This window comes from Amblyomma mixtum, chromosome 4 (genome assembly GCF_055824585.1).
Source record: "Amblyomma mixtum isolate Tamu chromosome 4, ASM5582458v1, whole genome shotgun sequence".
NCBI classification, from domain to species: domain Eukaryota; kingdom Metazoa; phylum Arthropoda; class Arachnida; order Ixodida; family Ixodidae; genus Amblyomma; species Amblyomma mixtum.
The window spans coordinates 96,070,286-96,090,436 of NC_143015.1; the positions used below are offsets into that span (position 1 = coordinate 96,070,286).

Sequence of the window (20,151 nt, forward strand, 5' to 3'; positions counted from 1 at the left end):
TTCCTTTTGTCTATAGACGGCCTATAGACTCTCTATAGACTGAAGTCTATGACTATCTCAATCTCCTTTCGTCTATAGACGGTCTATAGACTCGCTATAGCCTAAGGTTTATAGCTGCTTCAATTTCCTTTTGTCTATAGACTCTCTATAGACTAAAGTCTACAGCTGCCACAATTTCCTTTTGTCTATAGACGGTCTATAGGCTCTCTATGGACCAAGGTCTCTAGCTGCCTCAATTTCTTTTCGTCTATAGACGTTCTATAGACTGAAGTCTATACCTGCCTCAATTTGCTTTCGTCTATGGACGGTCTATAGACTCTCTATAGACTACGGTCTATAGCTGCTTCAATTTCCTTTCGTCTATAGACGGTCTATAGACTCTCTATAGACTACAGTCTACAACTACCTCAATTTCCTTTCGTCTATAGACTGTACACTATAGATAGTCTGCTGTCTATAGACCAGTCAATAACAATCCTAATTTTATCTAACAATGTTTGATACACTGACTTTCGACTAAGTATAGAACAATGTCAATTTCTTTTTGCACTGCATGCTGAGGGGGCCTGCATCTGGTGACCGCAACTAGGTCGGGAGTCCTCCACCTCCTTCGCTATTACGGAAATTAAAAAGTATTGCGTGAGGACATTGCAACACCCTCCTGTATATTGTTTTCAGGAGCCTTGACAAGCTCCTTTTCGTTATACCGTGACGTATATTGTCAATACAATTAAATATTTAATGCTAACAAATAAGCTGATGAAAAGCAGCCGTTTTTGAAGTAAGGGCACCCGCAAACTACTACATCGAACGAATACGCTGTCCCTTAAAGGAATCTCTCGACACAATTCCATTCCATCTTTCGATCGTTACTGTCCAACACGCTAAAATCAGAAACATTTCATCAACGGTTCTACATTTCTCTTTAAAACGTCCTGAAAATAAAGGGGGAAAGCCGGGTGTGAGAATTCAAGGAAGCGCCCATCCCTTAGAAACACCTGAGAATAGTCTCAAAGAGCCTGGTCCTCTGTGCGATTAATATCTCCCATTTATACCTTTGCAGTTTGTATTCACGTGAATAAGTGCTGCGACGCAACAATCACAAAGCCAGTATTTTTTCGTTTCTACCCTTGCACCTGTTGCTTCGGAGCCGATGACACGCTGATGTCACGCATATCAGTTTTCTAAACACGAACACACGCAAAAAAGACGTTATGCTATGCAACATTATAATTTTTTTTTTGAGAATTGTTCCACATACTATTCGGTGGGAGATGCGGCGCGTATACGGACAAGCAGTTAGATTTCGGTTCTGTTTTCACGAAAACAATAAGATTTTTAGAGGGTAAGCGAAGAATTTAAGCTTATAAACCAATTGCCTTCTGTGGTCTTGGATATCAGATCAAGCTGCACACGGCAAGAGTGCGAAGTATGAAGATACGACCGTGAAATGGGTTTATGTTTCACGTTTTACCCGTTTTACCGCGAGACGGCGGAAAATCATTCCGGCTGCAAACAACCCTGGGCGTGGCTGCATCGGTGGCGTTGGCGTGTTTTTCGCGGATTACGTTTCCTTCAAAATCCAGCTTCTTCGTCCGCTTACGGTAAGTCTATACGTTTATATTTTATTCATTTGGTCTCCTAAACCACTCAAGCAGAGCTGTGTGTGCAGAACAGATTATGTGCGCAGTGACAAACGTCTCATCTTCGTTTCTAAGGCGGAAGCCAACGGGTTCTCGACTAATGCCGCTTATCTCTGTGCCGCTGTCTTTACTAACGCGCGGAAAGGCAGTCTGTGCGATGCCCTTGATGATAAGCCGCTCCTCGCGAGCTGTCTACGAGATTTTTCGTGTTTCAAGGTAGATGCGCGGCCAGAAATGTCGTTTAGCCTGTGAATGACGGCCGAAATGGAACTGTGCGTTGTAGTTAGCGCCGTGTGAGCTCAATTTACTTTGCACCTCCGAAAACGTACTTACGTACACTCTCGTTCTGTGGTGGATTACATTTATTTTCTAATCCTTGTGTTGTCGCCTGTCTGGACCATGGAGTGCTGTTCTTTTTGAGGTGTGCATTTCTTGCTACGTGTGGACGCTCGCTCGGTGCGCGTCGTGGACGCCGACGTTTCATCAAATGTGTCTTGTAACGCTGTAGACTGGAGCGCGAGACGTTTGTCAAAGTTGGTCAAGCGGCGCTGGAGGAATGCTTATAGTGTGATGGGTAAATAAAATTCATTGCCGGCGCGAATGGCCGGCGTGCTCAAACACCGCGAAGAACCCACGAGCTGCATCCCGTCTCCCCTTCGTTGCACACGTATGGATTCGTCCACGTCTGTCATCAGAGCCGTTGGCCGCCGCTGGCCTGCTAGCACTTCATTTTGAAAGCTGGGTAAAGGTCGACTCGACAAGAGGTGGCTTACATTTCGTTCCGAGTGGTTCGTTCATGAATCCCGCTCACTCGTGCACAGATTTATTGAATACCATTTGCGCGAGAGGCAAAGTATGTGTTTCTGATTTCAGACTGCTACGTTACGAAAGCGCCGATGTAACTCGCCGCTTATTTGCGCGTAAAATTAAATTAAGCTCTCGTGTTATTATAGCTGCGCCTGTTGAAGCCGTTAATTTTTTTCATTGAAATACTTCCTACTTTGAGCGCGTTGAATGCTTTCGCTGATTTTTCTAGCAGCGTTGGGTTAGGCTACCTCCATGCAAGAAACACACCTCTCTACTGCGCTGTTGGGGCTGCACTTGAAGAAAAAACTAAGTGAATTTCAGACAATATTTTATCATGACTGTAATTTGTTGTCTCAACTTCGCGACTGCTTTTGAAACGGCACAGCCGCAGCCTCTGTGTGCTGTATGAGTTTTCTGAATAATGAGCGTGGAATGGAAGCGCTGCAACCTGCTTGTTTCTAAGAACGCGCGCAGATGTATGAGTATGCTGTTCCGTCTTTGTGCTACAAGTTATAGGCGCAAATCTGCGGTGAACTGGTTGCTTTTGCCTGCTGGTTTTGTATAGCTTGTGCCCCTTTCAGTATCGGCTTACGTACACCCGGCCAAATATTTAACTGGCTCTGGTGTTGCATCGCTAAATGCACCTTGTAAAAAGGTGCCTTTTGGCTACACTGCTGGTATATTCATGTTGTAATTTGATGCGTGAGATGGCATTTCATAGTTTCTTTTTGTTAATATAATGTTTGAGTGGAGTACTTGCGTGTTTAGATCAAAGTTGTCAGAAATATGCATCGTCTGCCACTACGAAGAGCCGAAACAAGCGGAATATGCAGCAATGGTTCTCGTGGCGCATTTGCACTTACTCTGGGTAAACGACTTGTCCGCCATGAAAGGAGTGGTAGTTTACCCAGAGGATGAGGTCATATGGACCAGCTCCATTGCTGCGTATGCCGCTTGTTTCAGCGGTTCGTAGTGGCAGACGAATATTTCTGATAATGTTGATCTAAACACGCAAGTACTGCACTCGAACATTATATGAACAAAAAGAAACCACGAAATGACATTTCACTCGTCAAATTACAGCATCAATATGCCAGCAGTGTAGCCGAAAGGCACCTTTTTTACAAGGTGCATTTAGCGATGCAACACCCGAGCCAGTTAAAAATTTAGCCGGGTGTAAAAGGCTTCACGCAGGGTGTTTTGAAGCGCTTCTTCTATAGGGGTTATAAGAATAAATGCTGCAATATTCTCCTTTTTGGATCCCTGTGTAAGGTGCACTGAATTTTTATTTTATGGAGGTAGCATTCTTAACAGCTCCTTGCGAGTCAATGCAGATATGTGGCACAATTGTTCGAAGTCTTCTGTTACAAATAATGTAAAAGGATTGTCATACAGAGATCAGTATTGGCTATAACAGTAATGCCATACAGAAATCAGTGTCAGTGCTTGATTCAGATTAGAGTGCTCCAGGGATTAGGGGTCTTTGTTACAATGTTTTATGACGACACTTAAAATCTGTCGTGTATTTACTGAAATGATTCCGCCGACGTGATAGCTCATTGGCTATCATGTTCGTCTGGCGACCTGAAAGATGCAAGTTCGATTCCGGCCTAGGCGGTCGTATTTTAATAGAGGCAAAATGCTAAAGGCCTGTGTGCTCTACACAGGTGGCCGAAATTATTCCGCACCCTTTCACTTCAGCGTCTCGTAGCCTGTGTCGCCTTGGGTCTTTGAACCCCATAAAACCAAACCAAAAGATCAAGATTGCCTTTTTAGGATGGCATAGCCAGGATATGCCTTGCATTATAAAGCACATGTGTAGAGATGGAATCGGAAATTTTTTTCAGTTCCTCTTATATTATTTTTTTCCTTTGTGCTGTACAGGTGAACATGCCCGGATGATTGACTGCAGACAACAGGCCGCAAGAATGCTTCTGAGGAAACTAGCCGGACTGTTACTTTCAACATTTATGTTACTGTGGTGCATTCTTATGGTCATGTATTGAATATGCCCAGCCTGGATAGCTTGGAAATAAACTAAATTTGTAAGTATATTGATTGTGTCATTTGTGAACTCTGTCTGGTGACCTTTTTCAACGGTTGTAGACTGTCTATAGGTAGTTTATAGATAATGGTCTACTAATAGTTTAGCAGACTAAGGTATATAGACAGTCTATGAACAAAGGTCTATAGTAGGGGTTCTCAAACTGGGTTCCGCAGAACACAGGGGTTCCGCGGGCTGTCTTCTTGTGTTCCGCGAGAACCCTCACCGGCCCTGACCCGGCAGCTGATATGAGACTGGCTGTGAGTGCTACTGAGCCACGCTTTGACTTGCTCTTAAAAGGGAAGCAGTGCACCCATCACACACCACATTAGTATTTGTATTAATCTGTGCAACAAACATTTAACCTCTGCAACTTTCCCTTTGCAAAAATGCACTCGAGAACATTGCTGGTAAGTGAAAGCGGGGGGGGGGGGGGGGGGGGGGGGGTCCCTGGAACTTATTGAAGGCTTTTGGGGTTCCTCCAAGCAAAAAAGTTTGAGAACCCCTGGTCTATAGCACTGCGAGACCACACACCTCTGGAATGTCTATAGACAGTCTATAGACATATTTCTACTGGACCAGTAGACTTTTGTCGGTAGACTGTCTATAGACAGTAATCTACAGGAAGTTTATGGCCATAAGTCTATCGGTCGTCTATAGTCCATCTATAGACAAGTGTCTATAGTAGACAAGGGTCTATAGTCCGTCTATAGTAAGTCTATACATCGTCTATAGACTGTCTTTATACTTGTGTCTATAGAATTACTATAGACCTATAGACTTTGTTTGTCAAATGTTTTAGGGTCAAATGTTTTGTCAAATGTTTGTCAAATATTTGTCAAATGTTTTGTTTGTCAAATTTGTCTATAGACAGTCTATAGACAAAAGTCTACTGAAAGTGTTTGGCCATAAATCTATAGACTGCTTATAGACCAGTCTAAAGTATTTGTCTATCGACAGTCTATAGACTTCATAGACTAAAGTCTCTAGACAGCCTATGGACTGTCTATAGAAATTTTTATAAGGGAGGCGGCGTTTCCTTTCCTTAAAAGCAATTTTCTTTTCATTTTCCTTCCCTTACGGCGCGGTTCGGGTGTCCACCGAGATATGAGAGTTTCTTGGCGCGCTGTTTGTTTTTTATTTATTATTTTCTTTAATTTCTGATATTATAATTCATTTATTTTTTTATTCTCGTTTCTGTGCTTATTTTTATTCTTTTTTTATTACGGAGTCGGCGGCCACCTGCGCTGCGCGTGACGTTGCTTGGTTTCGCGCATGCGCAGAAGTGGCAAATCTGGCCTCCGGCTCACGCGAAGCGCTGTGTTGACGAGCGTAGTGAAGGTTTTCGCTTCAAAATATCTGAGACTGCTTAACTACATGTCCCATTCAAGAATTGTACTTTTGAGTGAAATATCCGAACGTATGATTTTTTTTTTCAGGAAAGCACGGTACAGTTCGAAATTCTTTTTTCAGACCTCTAAAATGCACGCGTGAATTTAAATATCCGATGTAAATGTGCGTTTCTGAGCACTTCTGAAAATTAGAGCTATTTCCGCTCGGCATGACGCCTTGAGCGTTGGACAGATCAAAAATTGGTTTTTGGAGGAAAGGAAATGACACGGTAACAGTCACTTATATTGGTGGACACCCGAACCGCGCATGACAGGATTTTTTTACGAAGGTCCCGATTATAGGTCGCCGGTTCGAATCTCTGCCGTGTTCTAGGCTCTAGCTAAACTAGAAAGTTTATGCTGCACGAAACGCTGAATCCTATGACACTCTCCGGAGCGTTCTGTGGCAAACAATTTTCATCCTGCGATTATTTCAGACACGCGGTGCCGACTACTTCTGCCGCGCCGACGGCTTTTCAACCGAACGAGCTGTATACGCTGCCGCCGGCTTCATTTCTTCCGTTATTTCATCATTGCTGCAAATCGATGCGTGTTCTTGTTTCATAGCTTTTTTGTACCGAGCGACACTAGTCGCTGCCTTGGTGTTTTTGTCTTTGTGAGGGACTATGGTCCCTTTGTATGAATAATCAGTCCAATAAACTTCTCTGCAAGGCAGGACAGCTTTATTCGACAGTGCACCATAATACAAAGAAACGGAACAAGTTAGTGTAATATTTTTATTTGATTGCAGTCCGTGGACGCAGCCTACGACACACACACGCATATATATATATATATATATATATATATATATATATATATATATATATATATGAGCAACATGAATCGCAGCGCACAAATTAGTCAGGCCCCCGTGCATAAAAAATTCTTTTTTGCACACGCAGATTCTCATAAACTTTCGTCAAATGTTTAGAGGAAGTCCGCAAGGTACAGTAGGTTTATAGTTTATGTTGCTTAACGCCCCAAAGCTGCTCACGCTATGAGGCAGAGCGTAGTGAAAGGCTCCGGATAATTTCGATCACCTGGGATTCTCTAACGTACGCTGACATCGAATAGCAAACAGGTCTCTAGCATATCATCTCCATGATAATGCAACCGCCATGGCCGGAAGCGAACCCGTGTCTGTTCTGTCAGCAGCCGGGAGCCAACACGGCGGGGCCAAAGTGAAGTACAGGGTCAGTCAAAAGTTCCAAGGCCACAGGGTTGTTTGCTTTTGACCAGCATAGTCGGGCAGTTGAGACACCCTCGAAGCTCAAAATATCTGTATAGAATGGAAGAAGGATCGTTCTACCATCTGAGAACCTTGATAGCTTTATCGAAATCTCAAGTGGCAGGATATACCGATGGAAAGCGGACCATGTGGCCTGGAAACTTTTGACCAACCCTGTACATTTGTAATAACGTAGTAATTGCTGACTGGCATCCTCCCAAAGGCAGCCATATGGCTTCAAAGGAAACCAATACAGCGTCCACAGTGGATTCCAATGAGTAATTACTTTCTTATTTCATAAACTGTCGGTGGCTGTACGTATCGACTTCGTCAAGAGTTACTATAGGCAATGAGCTTTGCATCACAGCCATATAGTGGAGCTTTTGCTGCACCGGTAATGACAAAAAGTTCCTGGAAGGGGAGTACAACGGTTTGTCTTGCCTTAAAGGCATTCAGAGCTCAAGCGATGCAATAAGTGGTCCACTACTACCCAGATAAGTGTACATTTTTCCGTGTAAGCGTGTCAACCTGCATTTAACATTAGTAAGCGTCCACTCACTTTCAATATTTTCTTCCTCAACTGGCTCAGCACCCAGTCCAGGTCATCGATGTGGATGCCGTTTGCAGAAGCCGCTCGACGGATGGCGTTTGCGGCCTCCTTCATCCTTTCTGTAGCCACAAGCCACCGAGGAGACTCAGGCAGGAACCTGGAAGGTGTTCATAAATGAATGTATGCTGTCAGTGAGTCATTTTTGGCGGCAATGAGAATGCCGAATGACGGCGACGCGGTCAAAAAGTGTGCTTCATTACGCGAAAAGAAATTTCTATAACCTCAATGGGTAGCGTGCAATATATCTTTCTCAAGGTTATACAGTTGTTAATAGGTCATCACTGTTATATTATCAGCATAGAATTATACGCATTAAATTACATGCTTGTATAATCATCGTCCTTAACTCTTGCAAGTGCGAAAATGCTCTCGCGCACCTTTTGAGTTGTCCGCCCGGTGGCACGTCTCGCACTCAGCCCTGTGTGTCTATGCAGCTGAAGCGGCTAGCACAAGGCGTGGACATTCAGAACTAAGTTGTTGGATTTAACCGTTCGATAACTAAACACTTACGAAAACCATAGCCTCGAGCTCGGATTGTTTTACTGCTTCGCCGCATGAATTGAGGGGTGAAATTTTTTCAATAACTATCATCATCATCATCATTCGTTTATTCCAACATCAACATTACAGATGCTGGGGACTGTGAACAAAAAGCCTCTAGCTGGGCTTGACGGGGTTCACGGCCCCTAAAACTGGCATTGGCAACAAAACTATAGGATACAAACACAACTCATCAGACATGGGAGGATCTGGTACAAAATCAAGATATAAGCAAAGACAATTGCAAGATGAGGAGAGTGTTTAATAAAGTATACAATGTACGGTGCAAGGTAGAAAGTGCAAGTATTGTGGCTATAATATATTTACAAAAAAATATTATTGTGGCTATGAAACAACTCGTTTGTTCAGAAGCAACGGGAGCATATTACATAGCATCTGGTAACCATAGTGCGTGCTCAAGGTATTTCCCACAGTTCAGTACTGCGGGTATTCCATGTTTTTCGCTTAGGATAAGAACTAGCTGTTCATATCTGTTTCGTTTAATGCCCGCGTGATTCGGCACGCTTCGGCTACACTCCGCAATCTTTTTGCGTTATCTGATAGTACATGCTTTGGGTACACTGCATCCTTCTCTTGCTTTACTTGCGTTATCTGATGGGTACACATTTGGACTGCACTTCATCATTCTTTTCCGTTCTCTGATCGCTAATGTTTTGTCTATCTGCAACGTTCCCTGCCATTGCCTGCGCTATCTTAGAGGCATGCGTTTTGGGTATATGTAATCATCTCTCATCTCGAACATTATCGTCTCGGTGCTATGCTTGCCCCGTTCTTCGAAAAGGCGATGCGAGACAGGCAGCAGCTCACCAGGACCAGATGAGTATGGCAATGAAGGGAAGCGTGATGGCGACCTGGACGTGTCGCCAGTTCTGGAGGACCCACACGATTCCCGGCAAGATGAGGAGGCTGAGGGTGAAGCCCAGGGTGAAGGCCACTGCAGCGCTGGTGCGGTGTTTCGGGCCCGCGACCTCCACCACTGCACACACAGGGATTATACTGCACTATCGGGGATAAAAGAGCTCAGGACATGCGATCGGCATCAAAAGCATATAGCTTTGTTCTCAGCCGGTGGTTGCAGGTCACACTTGTGGAGATGAAACTAGCTACGCCTTGGACTCTATAATGCGTGAGCCGAACAATAGCACATTTCGCACATATAAGCCAGTATCATCAGTCGCACGTCCGGGAGAATTTTGTCCTCAGTAGTTCAAGCTCACGCTTGAAGGGGTGTTCTGTTTGTGCCATCGAGAAAACCCTTGCCTCCTGAATAGAGCGAAGAATACAAAGAGCAAAGAAACGCGACACACATCCCGACTTGTTTCCGGAGTTAAATCGAAGGCGTTGAATACGGTATAAGATTCTCAGCTTCAAGCGAACTAGTTTGAAGTCAACCCCACATTCACGCTTTTTTTATCTACAAGCAAAGTGGGCTGCTGAATGAGTTGCTTTTCGTGTTCTTGTCTTCCTTTCTTCCAAGACAAAGTATGTTGTTTTCGAGAGAGATCGTTTCACCTATCTACCCTTCTCATAATCTAGCAGCCACAAACCGCAGTGGCTCGGAGGCTATGGAGCTTGCTTGATGAGATCAACACCATGGGACCTAAACCCTGTCGTGGTCGCATTTTTGTTGGGGCGAAATGAGAAACAGCCAATTAGCTGTTTGATGTGAGTTCACGGTGAAGAGCACTAAGTAGTCGAAATTAATCCCGAGACCCCCCCTGCAGCGTTCCTTATAGTCCACGTATAGCTTATATATTTTGATTCACACATATAATCAACAATGCGGCGCAAATGCCCTTTTATATTATATTTCGCGATCTTTGTCGTTTCTACACATAATGCAGCGGATCATAAATTATGATTTTCATGACTAGTTCATAATATGTTTTCAAAATGCGGTCATTGAACAGAAGCATCGTAAGTATATGCATGTATTAAGAATAGGTGATATGGCGACGAACCTCATGGAGATATTACATTCACCATGAAGATATCGCTCCTCAAAATATTACATTCAAGCAGGAGCATCTTTAACCACCCACCCTTCTTTCACTACTTGAGAAGGACCTCTCACAATTTCGACACATACGTCTGATCCGTGACAGCCGCGGACACGCTAGACAGGAAGCTTGTTGTCGTTGTTGTTTTTGCTGTTGTTGTTTTTGTTGTTGTTATCTACCTCAGTAAACAACTGTTCTTCTTTTTCCTCACTTCTCGACTCTGTCACTTTGAGAGACCAGCGGTTATCTGCTATGCGAAATACGTCCCATGCACAAACCCATTTGAGCGTATCCGTTTGAACCATTTATAATAGCTGCTCAGGTTTTGAGACGCCGTTCTGTTTCTCGCTGATTCTGCTGACCTCTGCTCGGTAATGAATATGAACTTCGTAAATTTCTCTCTTAGACAAGACTCTTTTGTCTGTAAGCTGTACTGGACATTCTCGGGGCTCAGCCATTCGAAAATTCGGCCTATCGAAGTAGTATTTCTGCATTAGAAAATTAAGCTAGGGAAACAAACTGGTGTGATCACGCTAAACGATGAAACTAGACATCTGCTCCACTTATACTAACTGACTCGGACTTTATGTTCCTGAGACTAGGCAACGGAAAATTTGTTCAATACATCGGAGAACGGAATCACAGTTGCGGCAGCCTTGGCTGGAGGTTTTGTTTTCCAGAAAGCTGTTTATGAGCAAGTTTTAGAATTTGTACTGTTATCAATTGATTATTGCCGCAGTCGCATCGTGTCCTTCCTCGAGACGGCCACCCAGAAAAGCTGAATCACCGTGAGCCCATTTTACAGTGCAATAAAAAAGCGGATAGCTGATTCAGGTGCCTTTCAAAGAGTAGTCAAAAACTTTTAAAACCCTTTTAGCACTCGTAAAGGTTCAGTAAAGACACAAAAACGCCCATTTGAGCAATGAATTCTATCGTGTGTGCTTCAAACATATCACAGCTTCGCATTGTTCTGACATTACCCAGCAAACAGACAAAACACTGAAATGCAGCAAGCGATACTTGAACTAAGTTTTTGCCTCAGATGAAAACAAACTGAATGTTTGCACAAACATAGACGAGAAAATGTAAACTCCGGGACTCGAAAAACTGTACCTGACATTAAGTTTGATGGTTTTATGCATACTAAGCGCACAATATGAAAAGGTTCACAGTTAGTCGTCCACGCCCCTCTTACGTAGGCAGAAGGCGGCAGTCTGAGTTACGGCCAACGATATCCCCAGAATGAAGCGGGCTCCGAGGAAGAGCAGCCACCAAGCCGGCCACGGTGGTGACGGCGAAAGAACTGACCAACAGGGGACGGCGGCCCAGCCTGGAACGACAACAGCGTAGCTACGCCCTACACAGCCTAGAGGCACAATTCATGTTGCCTCCACGTGCATGGCGGCAGAAAAACTTTGGGAGGGCACCGTCCTACCCATTTTTTAAGGCGGAAGCCTTTAATGCCTCATCGTTGTAAGCAGGAGTATTCGACAGAAATGTCACGCTTTTCAATTGGTCGAAACGGTCGTGACGTCACAGTGCGCGAATTTCAGACGGGGCCAATTGTACTTTGGCTAGTAACCATGCAACCAATTAAAGGGATCGCATAGTGATGCTCCAAGTAAGTGGGACGGAGTTTAGTCAATTGCTTAATTACCCAATCAGCCTAATTAACCCTTCTAGTCAGGCGAGATAAATAAATAAAACCGAGTAGGAAATTGGTCGAGTTCGAGAATCGAACCCCGGTCTCCGGAGTGCGAGACGAGCATGCTAACCACTCCGCAATGCCAGCGCAATGATTTGGAATGAACAAAGGCGTGTGTAGTGAATACGGTGTCTTCGTTCACTCCCATCTTCCTCCCTTCCCTTACGGTGAGGTTTAGGTGTCCACCCAGATATGCAAGACAGATAATTTCCTTTCCTCAAAAACCAATTTACCACCGACTAGCAAGGCGTAAAGCCAAACGGGCGATGGCGTTCTGCGGACTCCCTGGCAGTGTTCCAAGACGCTGTCGCGTTTCACTCTTAGAGGCGAAGCTTAACATCTTAACGCTCCAGTGACACAAGCAGCAACACGGCGCTTAAGGCTTTCGCCTCACCGCACTTTAGGTCAACAAAGTGCCCCCCTGAATTTTATTGCTGCGCTTCAAACGAGTGATCATACAATGTGGTGCGACAAACCTGCATTACCAGTATTGGCTGTAGAAAGAAAACCTGCGCAAATGACGCAGACACAGAATAGGAACATAGGACAACACTGGACTATCGACTGCTTTTCTTTCCGCAGTCATGTACCGACTCGACCAGCTGCCGACTCAATTGATTACTGGTTGTATATTTCGCCCTTCGATTTTCCCTTTTGCAGTGATCGCCTCCAACTGCGTCTTCGAATTTCTTTCCGCTATCGCTTTTTTGCTTCAGTGCTACACGGCCTTCTAAAGCACGGTAGTTTGTGGAGGGTATCATTGGGGTGGAAGCCTTCTGGTTGATGAAGGTGGGTAGGGGGGGGGGAGTTTTCTGGGAGGCCTTCTGGATAATGTAGATGGGCGGGTGAATCGAAATGGGTTGCAGGATGGTGACTCAGGGCCCGAAGGTGGGAGGGCACTTTAGGAGGGTGGAAACGAACACACAAGCACGCACACGAACACATAGCTGCTCTGTAACCGAAAGGGGGCTTTACCGCTAACGCGGTGAAAAAGAGCCTTAAGAAGGTCGGCGTCTTGCGTCAGCTTTTGAACACTTTTCTGCCGAACGTTGAGTCTAAGCCCTACGAATTTTGTGTGAATTTTGTTTGTGTGACCAAGGTCAACTGGGGTCCCTCAAGGCCCACCGCTGGGAGCACCTGCCATCGCAGATCAGTGACGCATTCTCTTAACTGCTGCACCAATGCGCCAGGAGGGGTATGATGACATCCTGGGATCCATTAATGTAAAGTAGAGAATGACCAATTCTGCATATATGGGAACTAACCCATTATGATATTGCGTCATACCATTAAGGCAGAGCTTAAGTTTTCCCTCCAATTTTTTTTTTTCATTTCTTTTCGTAATCGTTTCTGTGCTGCATTTTTTCTGCGGCATTAATAGTCCGGCCTGTCCATTCGCTCCCATACAAGTGGAGAGGAGAATTTTTATTTCTGAACCGGCTATCTGCCAACCGTGGCAGGTGGAGAGATAGACACAACCATACACACAACCTGCCACCACACGCCACCTCCCGTGGTTGGCAGATGAAAGATGCAGACATGCCGACGTCGCTTCCGACGCCGACGCCAGAAAATTTTCGGCTGCAAGCCAACCACTTCTAATCCAATATCATTAAAACATTTTAGCCCTACGTAGTGGACTCTGAGTTGCAACTATGTATCGGATAATACTGTCATTGTACTCCGACTTTCTTTGTACAGTACGTAAAGTGTTCTGGAAGAGGAATGAGAGCATTATACGGGGGATTTAGAGCCACTTAAATACCTTTTACCGCCGCGAATCTGATTCAGGCACCCTGCTACCTAATTAAAAGTTGCTCTTGTTGGAGTGAGTGTGGCTGCAGTGAGCGGAATAGGCTGCGAAAGTTGTAATATGCAGCACATGTTTGTCGACATCTCAATGCGAACACGACACTTAAAGCGAGAGATGTGCGACCTACTACCGTTTGTTCACATAGTTTCGACTCTACAGCAGTGAGCCGTCGACTGCATTTTTTCTCCCTTCCTTGGCAAGACCCTTCACAGATGGCCCTCTCATTGCGCTTAAAGCGCTGTTGTAATTACAGTAATGTGTCAGACTTTAGTAGGTTTCAAATAAGGGAGTGAGAAGCCATTGTGATCACCCTTAACGGAGCCAAACGGTTGTCATCCGAGACCCTGCTTCGCTGCTGGCGATTCGACTAACATTGTTCTTTCTTGGAGTTTTTCAATTCGTGAATAAATCTTTGAAATTAAAAAGAAACGACTACAGGGGCAACCGATAATTGTACTCTTCTACCCAAATCGAACCGGAATGTTTGCTCTACGTCCTGTATGTGCCAAAGGCCATGTATGTGTCACCAACAGCGGACTTCCCACTGTTCTGTCGTTTTGGAAGCAGCATCTATATGGGATGACAATTCTGAAAAATGGTTGTTTAATTGTCAACTCCTTCATAGTGACTGCTGTTGTTCACCTGTGTCAACTATCCTCCGATATTACAGCGGCCGTGATTTCCTGTGTAAATTATTCCTATTTTGGCACCAACAAATTGAGGTCACTTGCTTCCGTTAGCCACTTATACAGGGTGTTCTACCTAAAACTGTACACAATTTTCAAGAATAGGATTTTTGAGTTAAAATAGCGCTTTTTTCGGCATAGCATTGGCAGCGGTGTAGTAAATCAGAATACGGCTAAGGCGAGCTAACTAGCAGGTTGGTTAATTAGTATTGAATCGTTAACCTTTTAACTATTACAACTTGGTTCCATAATTATTGACAGGCATGTAGCCCATGGTAAGTAATATCCATGTAACTTGATATATTTTCGAAAACACGGTAACCCTCGGGGCTTTGGCTGAACAAATTTTGGCTGCATCGCGCCTAAATACTGGCATTTTCGAGAAGTTTCCAGGCATAGTAACCCCTTCTGTGCGCGCAACTCGTCGGAATAGCCAACATTTGTTAGGCCACAGCGCCGAGGGTAAGCGTGCATTCAAAATTCTAAGATTGGTATAGGTATTACTTACAGAGGGCTACAGCTTCTCAATAGTTAAGGATCGTACAGTAATAGTCAAAAGGTTAACTATTCAATATAGGTAACCAGCCTGCTAGTAACACGTCTTAAACGTATTCTGATGTAATAAACAGCTGACAATGTTGTGTTGAAAATACACTATTCTAACTGAAAAAGCCTACTTCTAAAGATTGGTAAAGTCTAAGGTGAAACAATGTGCCGCCGCGGTGGCTCAGTGTTTACGGCGCTCGGCTGCTGACCCGAAAGACGCGGGTTCGATCCCGGCCGCGGCGATCGATGGAGGCGATATTCTAGAGGCCCGTGTACTGTGCGATGCAGGTGTACGGTAAAGAACCTCAGGTGGTCGAAATTATCCCGAGCCCGTCACTACGGCGTCCCTTATAGCCTGAGTCGCTTTGGGACGTTAAACTCCCAGGAACCAACATCTTAGGTGAAACGCCCTGTATACCAGCCATAGCATTTATTTACCGCCCAATATTTTAATCCACTCTTAATTTCGAACGTTATGAACATACCACTCAATTAAAATGCAGCTTCTTAAGGCAAGATCCGAGTTATTGGCTCATTATAAAACCATATCACTCATATTTTTAGCTGAATCATCAGAACTCACGCTCTACATAGATCTGTTTCCTGTTGTCCTCACTTGACAGTCGCTAATTTTAACGTATAATATGAACTTTAGTCCTAGCAGTGCTAAGTAAATCAGTTACTGAGGCATTACTCAATTTTCCGGACCGCCATACGAAAACTCAGCTGGTGACTTCACACTAAGAAGCATTATCACTTGTAAAAGCTTATTGATTCGCGTGAACTCACCTGTCTCCCAGGGCAGAACAGACCAGGCAGCCCAACAACATCCCTGCCATGACGCTGCTCTGAACCAGGGACCGCATCCATGCACGCCCGCACACCAGATCCCACTGCGGTTGTTCACACGAAAAAAATACATTGAAAGACCGCACCAGCGTACGTTATTCGATCGCCTGCGTCAAATTTAATTCAAGATGGCTGTGAGCTAACGACGACATTGTGCTGAACAGCTGAAAGCGATAGACGCTGAACCCTCGCAGTGGTCTTCTCTGTAGCACCGAACATTACAATAACGCTACTAAACAAGCTGCAGAGACGTTGCATGTTACATCGGAACGTCGAGGTAAAGACAACCAGTGTTACATGTTGTGTGCCGAACATTCAACAGAAGTTGAAACTAAACACAAAGCTAATGCTTTGCTCTAAGTTTTATTTTAATGTACAAATTATAACAATCAGAAAGCGTTACAAATATCCTACTAAATATATTTTAAACATTTTGTCCTGACACTTTTTCTTCTGTTGGTGCTGTAATATGTCCTTCAAGTAGCCAATTTTGACATAAATATCTCAGATGGTGCCAGACATAAATTGCATGCCGACCTAGAACATCGTAAAACAAATTGCTTGTTGCCCATTCACCAGAATCACTCACTTCACTAGACACTCTTCCTGGCTGGCTCTGGCTGGTTTGAGTGAGTGTGTGAGTGACATGTGTTAGCAGCCCTGTTTTACTCAACTGTCCCCTTCATTTCCCCTTCCTCTTGTAGGGTTAATTATAGCTGCATGCTCGCACAATTAGCGTGTCTGACGTTGGAGGCTTGCATTAACATTTTTTCGAAAGTTGCTTAATATTGTGTAAATTGTTAACTGCGGTAAATAAAATGTTATTCCAACGTTTTTGTACTCTTTTTAGGATTTCACGAACTCTATCGAAAGAAGACATTCGCAGTCTTGTTTTCCTATTTCACAAACGCAAAAAAAAAAATATATTACTCTAACGTTTCGGGGCTACACGGTCTGTTGCACACATTTATGTAGAAGCGCCTTGCTTAAGAGCTTGTAATGACTTTCTTTTTCTAAGTTCGGTATTATGAGTCGGTTTTCGCTCGTTGGTATAGTGTGCGCGAAGGTGAACGTATTCGTTGTTCCTTTCTAAGTTTCTAACTGCCCTGAAATAAAGCGCTCTCCTAGCCTCAGTCAACGCTTGAAGCATGTCTTCTAAACCGGTAAGCTCACGTCCAAAAAAAAAAAAGAAATAAGCTCGTTGACATCTACCCCACATGCCGCCAATCTTAGCAACTTCAAACTCTGGAACCAAGAACTGCAAATTTGCTTGAGCAGGCTCCTGTCCGTTATCGTTGGTATTAAAACGTGTCTTCCTCGGCAGGAGTACGCGCCTAAAGGCAAGTGCTCTAATCTCCAGGTCGAGCTAGCGCACTGAAAGGTTTCTCTAGTTTGGTTTGGTTTATGAAGTTTAACGTCCAAAAGCGACTCAGGGTATGAGAGACGCCGTAGTGAAGGGCTCCGGAAATTTCGACCACCTGGGGTTCTTCAACGTTCGCTGACATCGCACAGCACACGGGCCTCTAGAATTTCGCCTCCATCAAAATTCGGCCACCGTGGCCGGGATCGAACCAGCGTCATTCGAGTCAGCAGCCGAGCACCATAACCACTGTAAACTTATTCTTTGCGCTATGTGTTTTGTTCAGAATAACCACGCCATGTCCTACGCACAAACTAAGTTCACGCTCTCTCCAGAACTAGTTGGTTAGCTGAACAGCTACGCAAAGACTTCACCAAACAATCCTAAATTCTCTCTCTGCATTGCTCAACAGGTGGAACTATTCCGTCTGAAATGGAACATAACAGGAGCATCATTCCCTCGACTAGGCCTCACCTTAGCTGTCCGCAAACCTAGGGCAAGATTGAAAGCGAGCGTACTCGCCTCCTGGACGAGAGAGTGTCCAGAGAAACTGCTCCCATAGTCCCAATCGGCGCACGACACAGGATCGCCTTCGGTTAGCACCCCATCCTCGCCAATGACCTTCTTCCGGTGTACGACGCAGCCACTGCGTCCGATAACATCACTCTCCAAGAGCGAATTCAAATCAAATCAAATCGTCTTTATTTCTTTCTCAAGGAGAAAAGGGGGTGACGGGTAAAAGCCGCATGACTGCGGCTTGACAAAGCCCGGCCCCCTCTATGTACAGTTCGGCAGTATTGCTCGTGCACATACAGAATTAAATTTCACACTTCCTCTCAGACCTAAATTTTTTTTTTGCACCCTACAGAACAAAATCACTCCAAATGAAAGCACATGCAGTTTTAAATACATTCGAAACACACATTCTAGAACACATCAGGTTTTAAACATAAAAATTTCAAGCACACTCTGATTAAAAACACGTTCAGTTCAATAATTTTCAATTTTTTTAAATTCTGGAAAAGACGTTACCTTTAGTGGTAGCAGAAAATTAAGACATTTTACAGCAAAAAAGCACCAATAAAAAATAAAAGGCACCAAGGAAAACACAAAACGCAATCATACAAGAGAATCATGGGATGTTGGCTGCAAGGAAATGTGCATGTAGCGCTCGTAATGACAATTTTTCCGGGAAGGTATCGATGAGCGCAAGGCTATTTAGAAGAATAGCAGCATGATACGAAATGGACTGGCGACCGTACTCTGTACGACAGTGAGGCACCACCCATGCGTCACTATGGCGTGTATTGTAAATGTAAGTGCGGGGGCGAAGGTTTAACAAATTCAGGATGCTGTGATTGCACGCCGATACGGATGAGCGATATGTACAAGATAGACGGTAAGGATAAATGCATTCCGTGGGAAGAAGCTTATAGCGCAAGAAGTAATCGGAAGTGTGTGCATGACAAGGGACATTAGCAATAGCACGCAAGGCACGTTTCTGGCAGATTTTAAGTTTCTGTATGTTTTCTTCTTTCGTTGTAGTTGACCAGACTAAATGGCAGTAGTTAAGTGTCGACAAAAATAGTGCGTTATAAATTAAGCGTTTAACTGTTGTTGGCAAGAAGTTGCGGTGTCTGTTTAGTATCCCGCAAACCTTATTAAGTTTGTTGCAAAGCCCATCAACATGCTTGTTCCAAGTTAGAGTTTCCGATAATGTTACGCCAAGAGTCTTAATTTCATTAATAATGCTTACCTCTTCGCAGTCTAAAAGAATTTTGCCCTTGATGTTTACCTTTGTGTTCTTAGTACGGAAAAGAATAGCTTGAGTTTTTTTGGTATTCAACCGCAGGTAATTTGTTTGCGACCAGTTTCTAACTAATGATAAAGCGTGATTTGCCGAGCAGACTAGATCATCAGTATTTGCCCCTCTGAAAAACATAGCAGTATCATCCGCGTACCCAACCCATGTAGCTGTGTTTAGAAGAGAAAAAATGTCGTTAATATAAACAACAAATAGCAGAGGTCCTAGAATACTCCCTTGCGGTACGCCGGAAGTGATGGTTCTTATGTCGGAATTATGATTGTTATTGCTGACATACTGGCACCTGTTTTGAAGGTATGAGGAAAGGAGACGATTTGCACTACCGCGTATTCCGTAATGCTGCAGCTTAGATAATAAGGTTACATGATGTACGCAGTCAAATGCTTTCGTGAAATCAATATACAGTCCTAGTACAAGTTCTTTGTGTTCAAAAGCGTCAATAATGAATTCTTTTTCTGTTAATAGTGCCAATTCTGTGGATTTGCCTTTCAGGAAGCCATACTGGTGCGGCGAGATAAGTGAGAATTTGTTTAAAAAGTTGTAAAGGCGTGTGTGCATTATTTTCTCCAAGCCTTTTGAAAATATGGGTAGTACGGAGATGGGACAATAGTTATTTATGGCATTTTTATCACCCCCTTTATGTAGAGCTACCACTTTTGCAATCTGCATGTTCTTGGGAAAACTGCTGTACTCCAGAGCTAAGTTGTATATCTTATTCAGGACAGGTGCGATCAGGTCTAGGATATATTTCACTGGGGCAATCTGCATGTCGTTCACATCATGTGATTTAGAATTTTTCATTGTCTGGAATGCAGCAATGATTTCAGTCTCAGTTGTGGGGAAAAACACCATACTGTTACTAACTGCACTTGGTCCAGGAAGTGGGACAGAGCTTATTGCTGGTTTACTGTTTGAGGTGCCAACACTAATAAAATGGTCATTAAGCATATCAGATAGCTGTTTGTCAGCCACAATGTTATTACCCACACTCAAACTGGTGAGTACAGCTGGGCTTTTACTTCGAAGAAGACTGTTTAACCGCTTCCATAATAAATCAGGGTTTTTAATTGCATCACTGAA

General features: G+C 44.0%; 1 pseudogene; it reads right to left on the bottom strand.

The window, feature by feature from the left end:
- The window catches only part of LOC149347506 (organic cation transporter protein-like), a 32,848-nt pseudogene that overhangs the window by 9,684 nt on the left and 3,013 nt on the right, over positions 1-20,151 (bottom strand).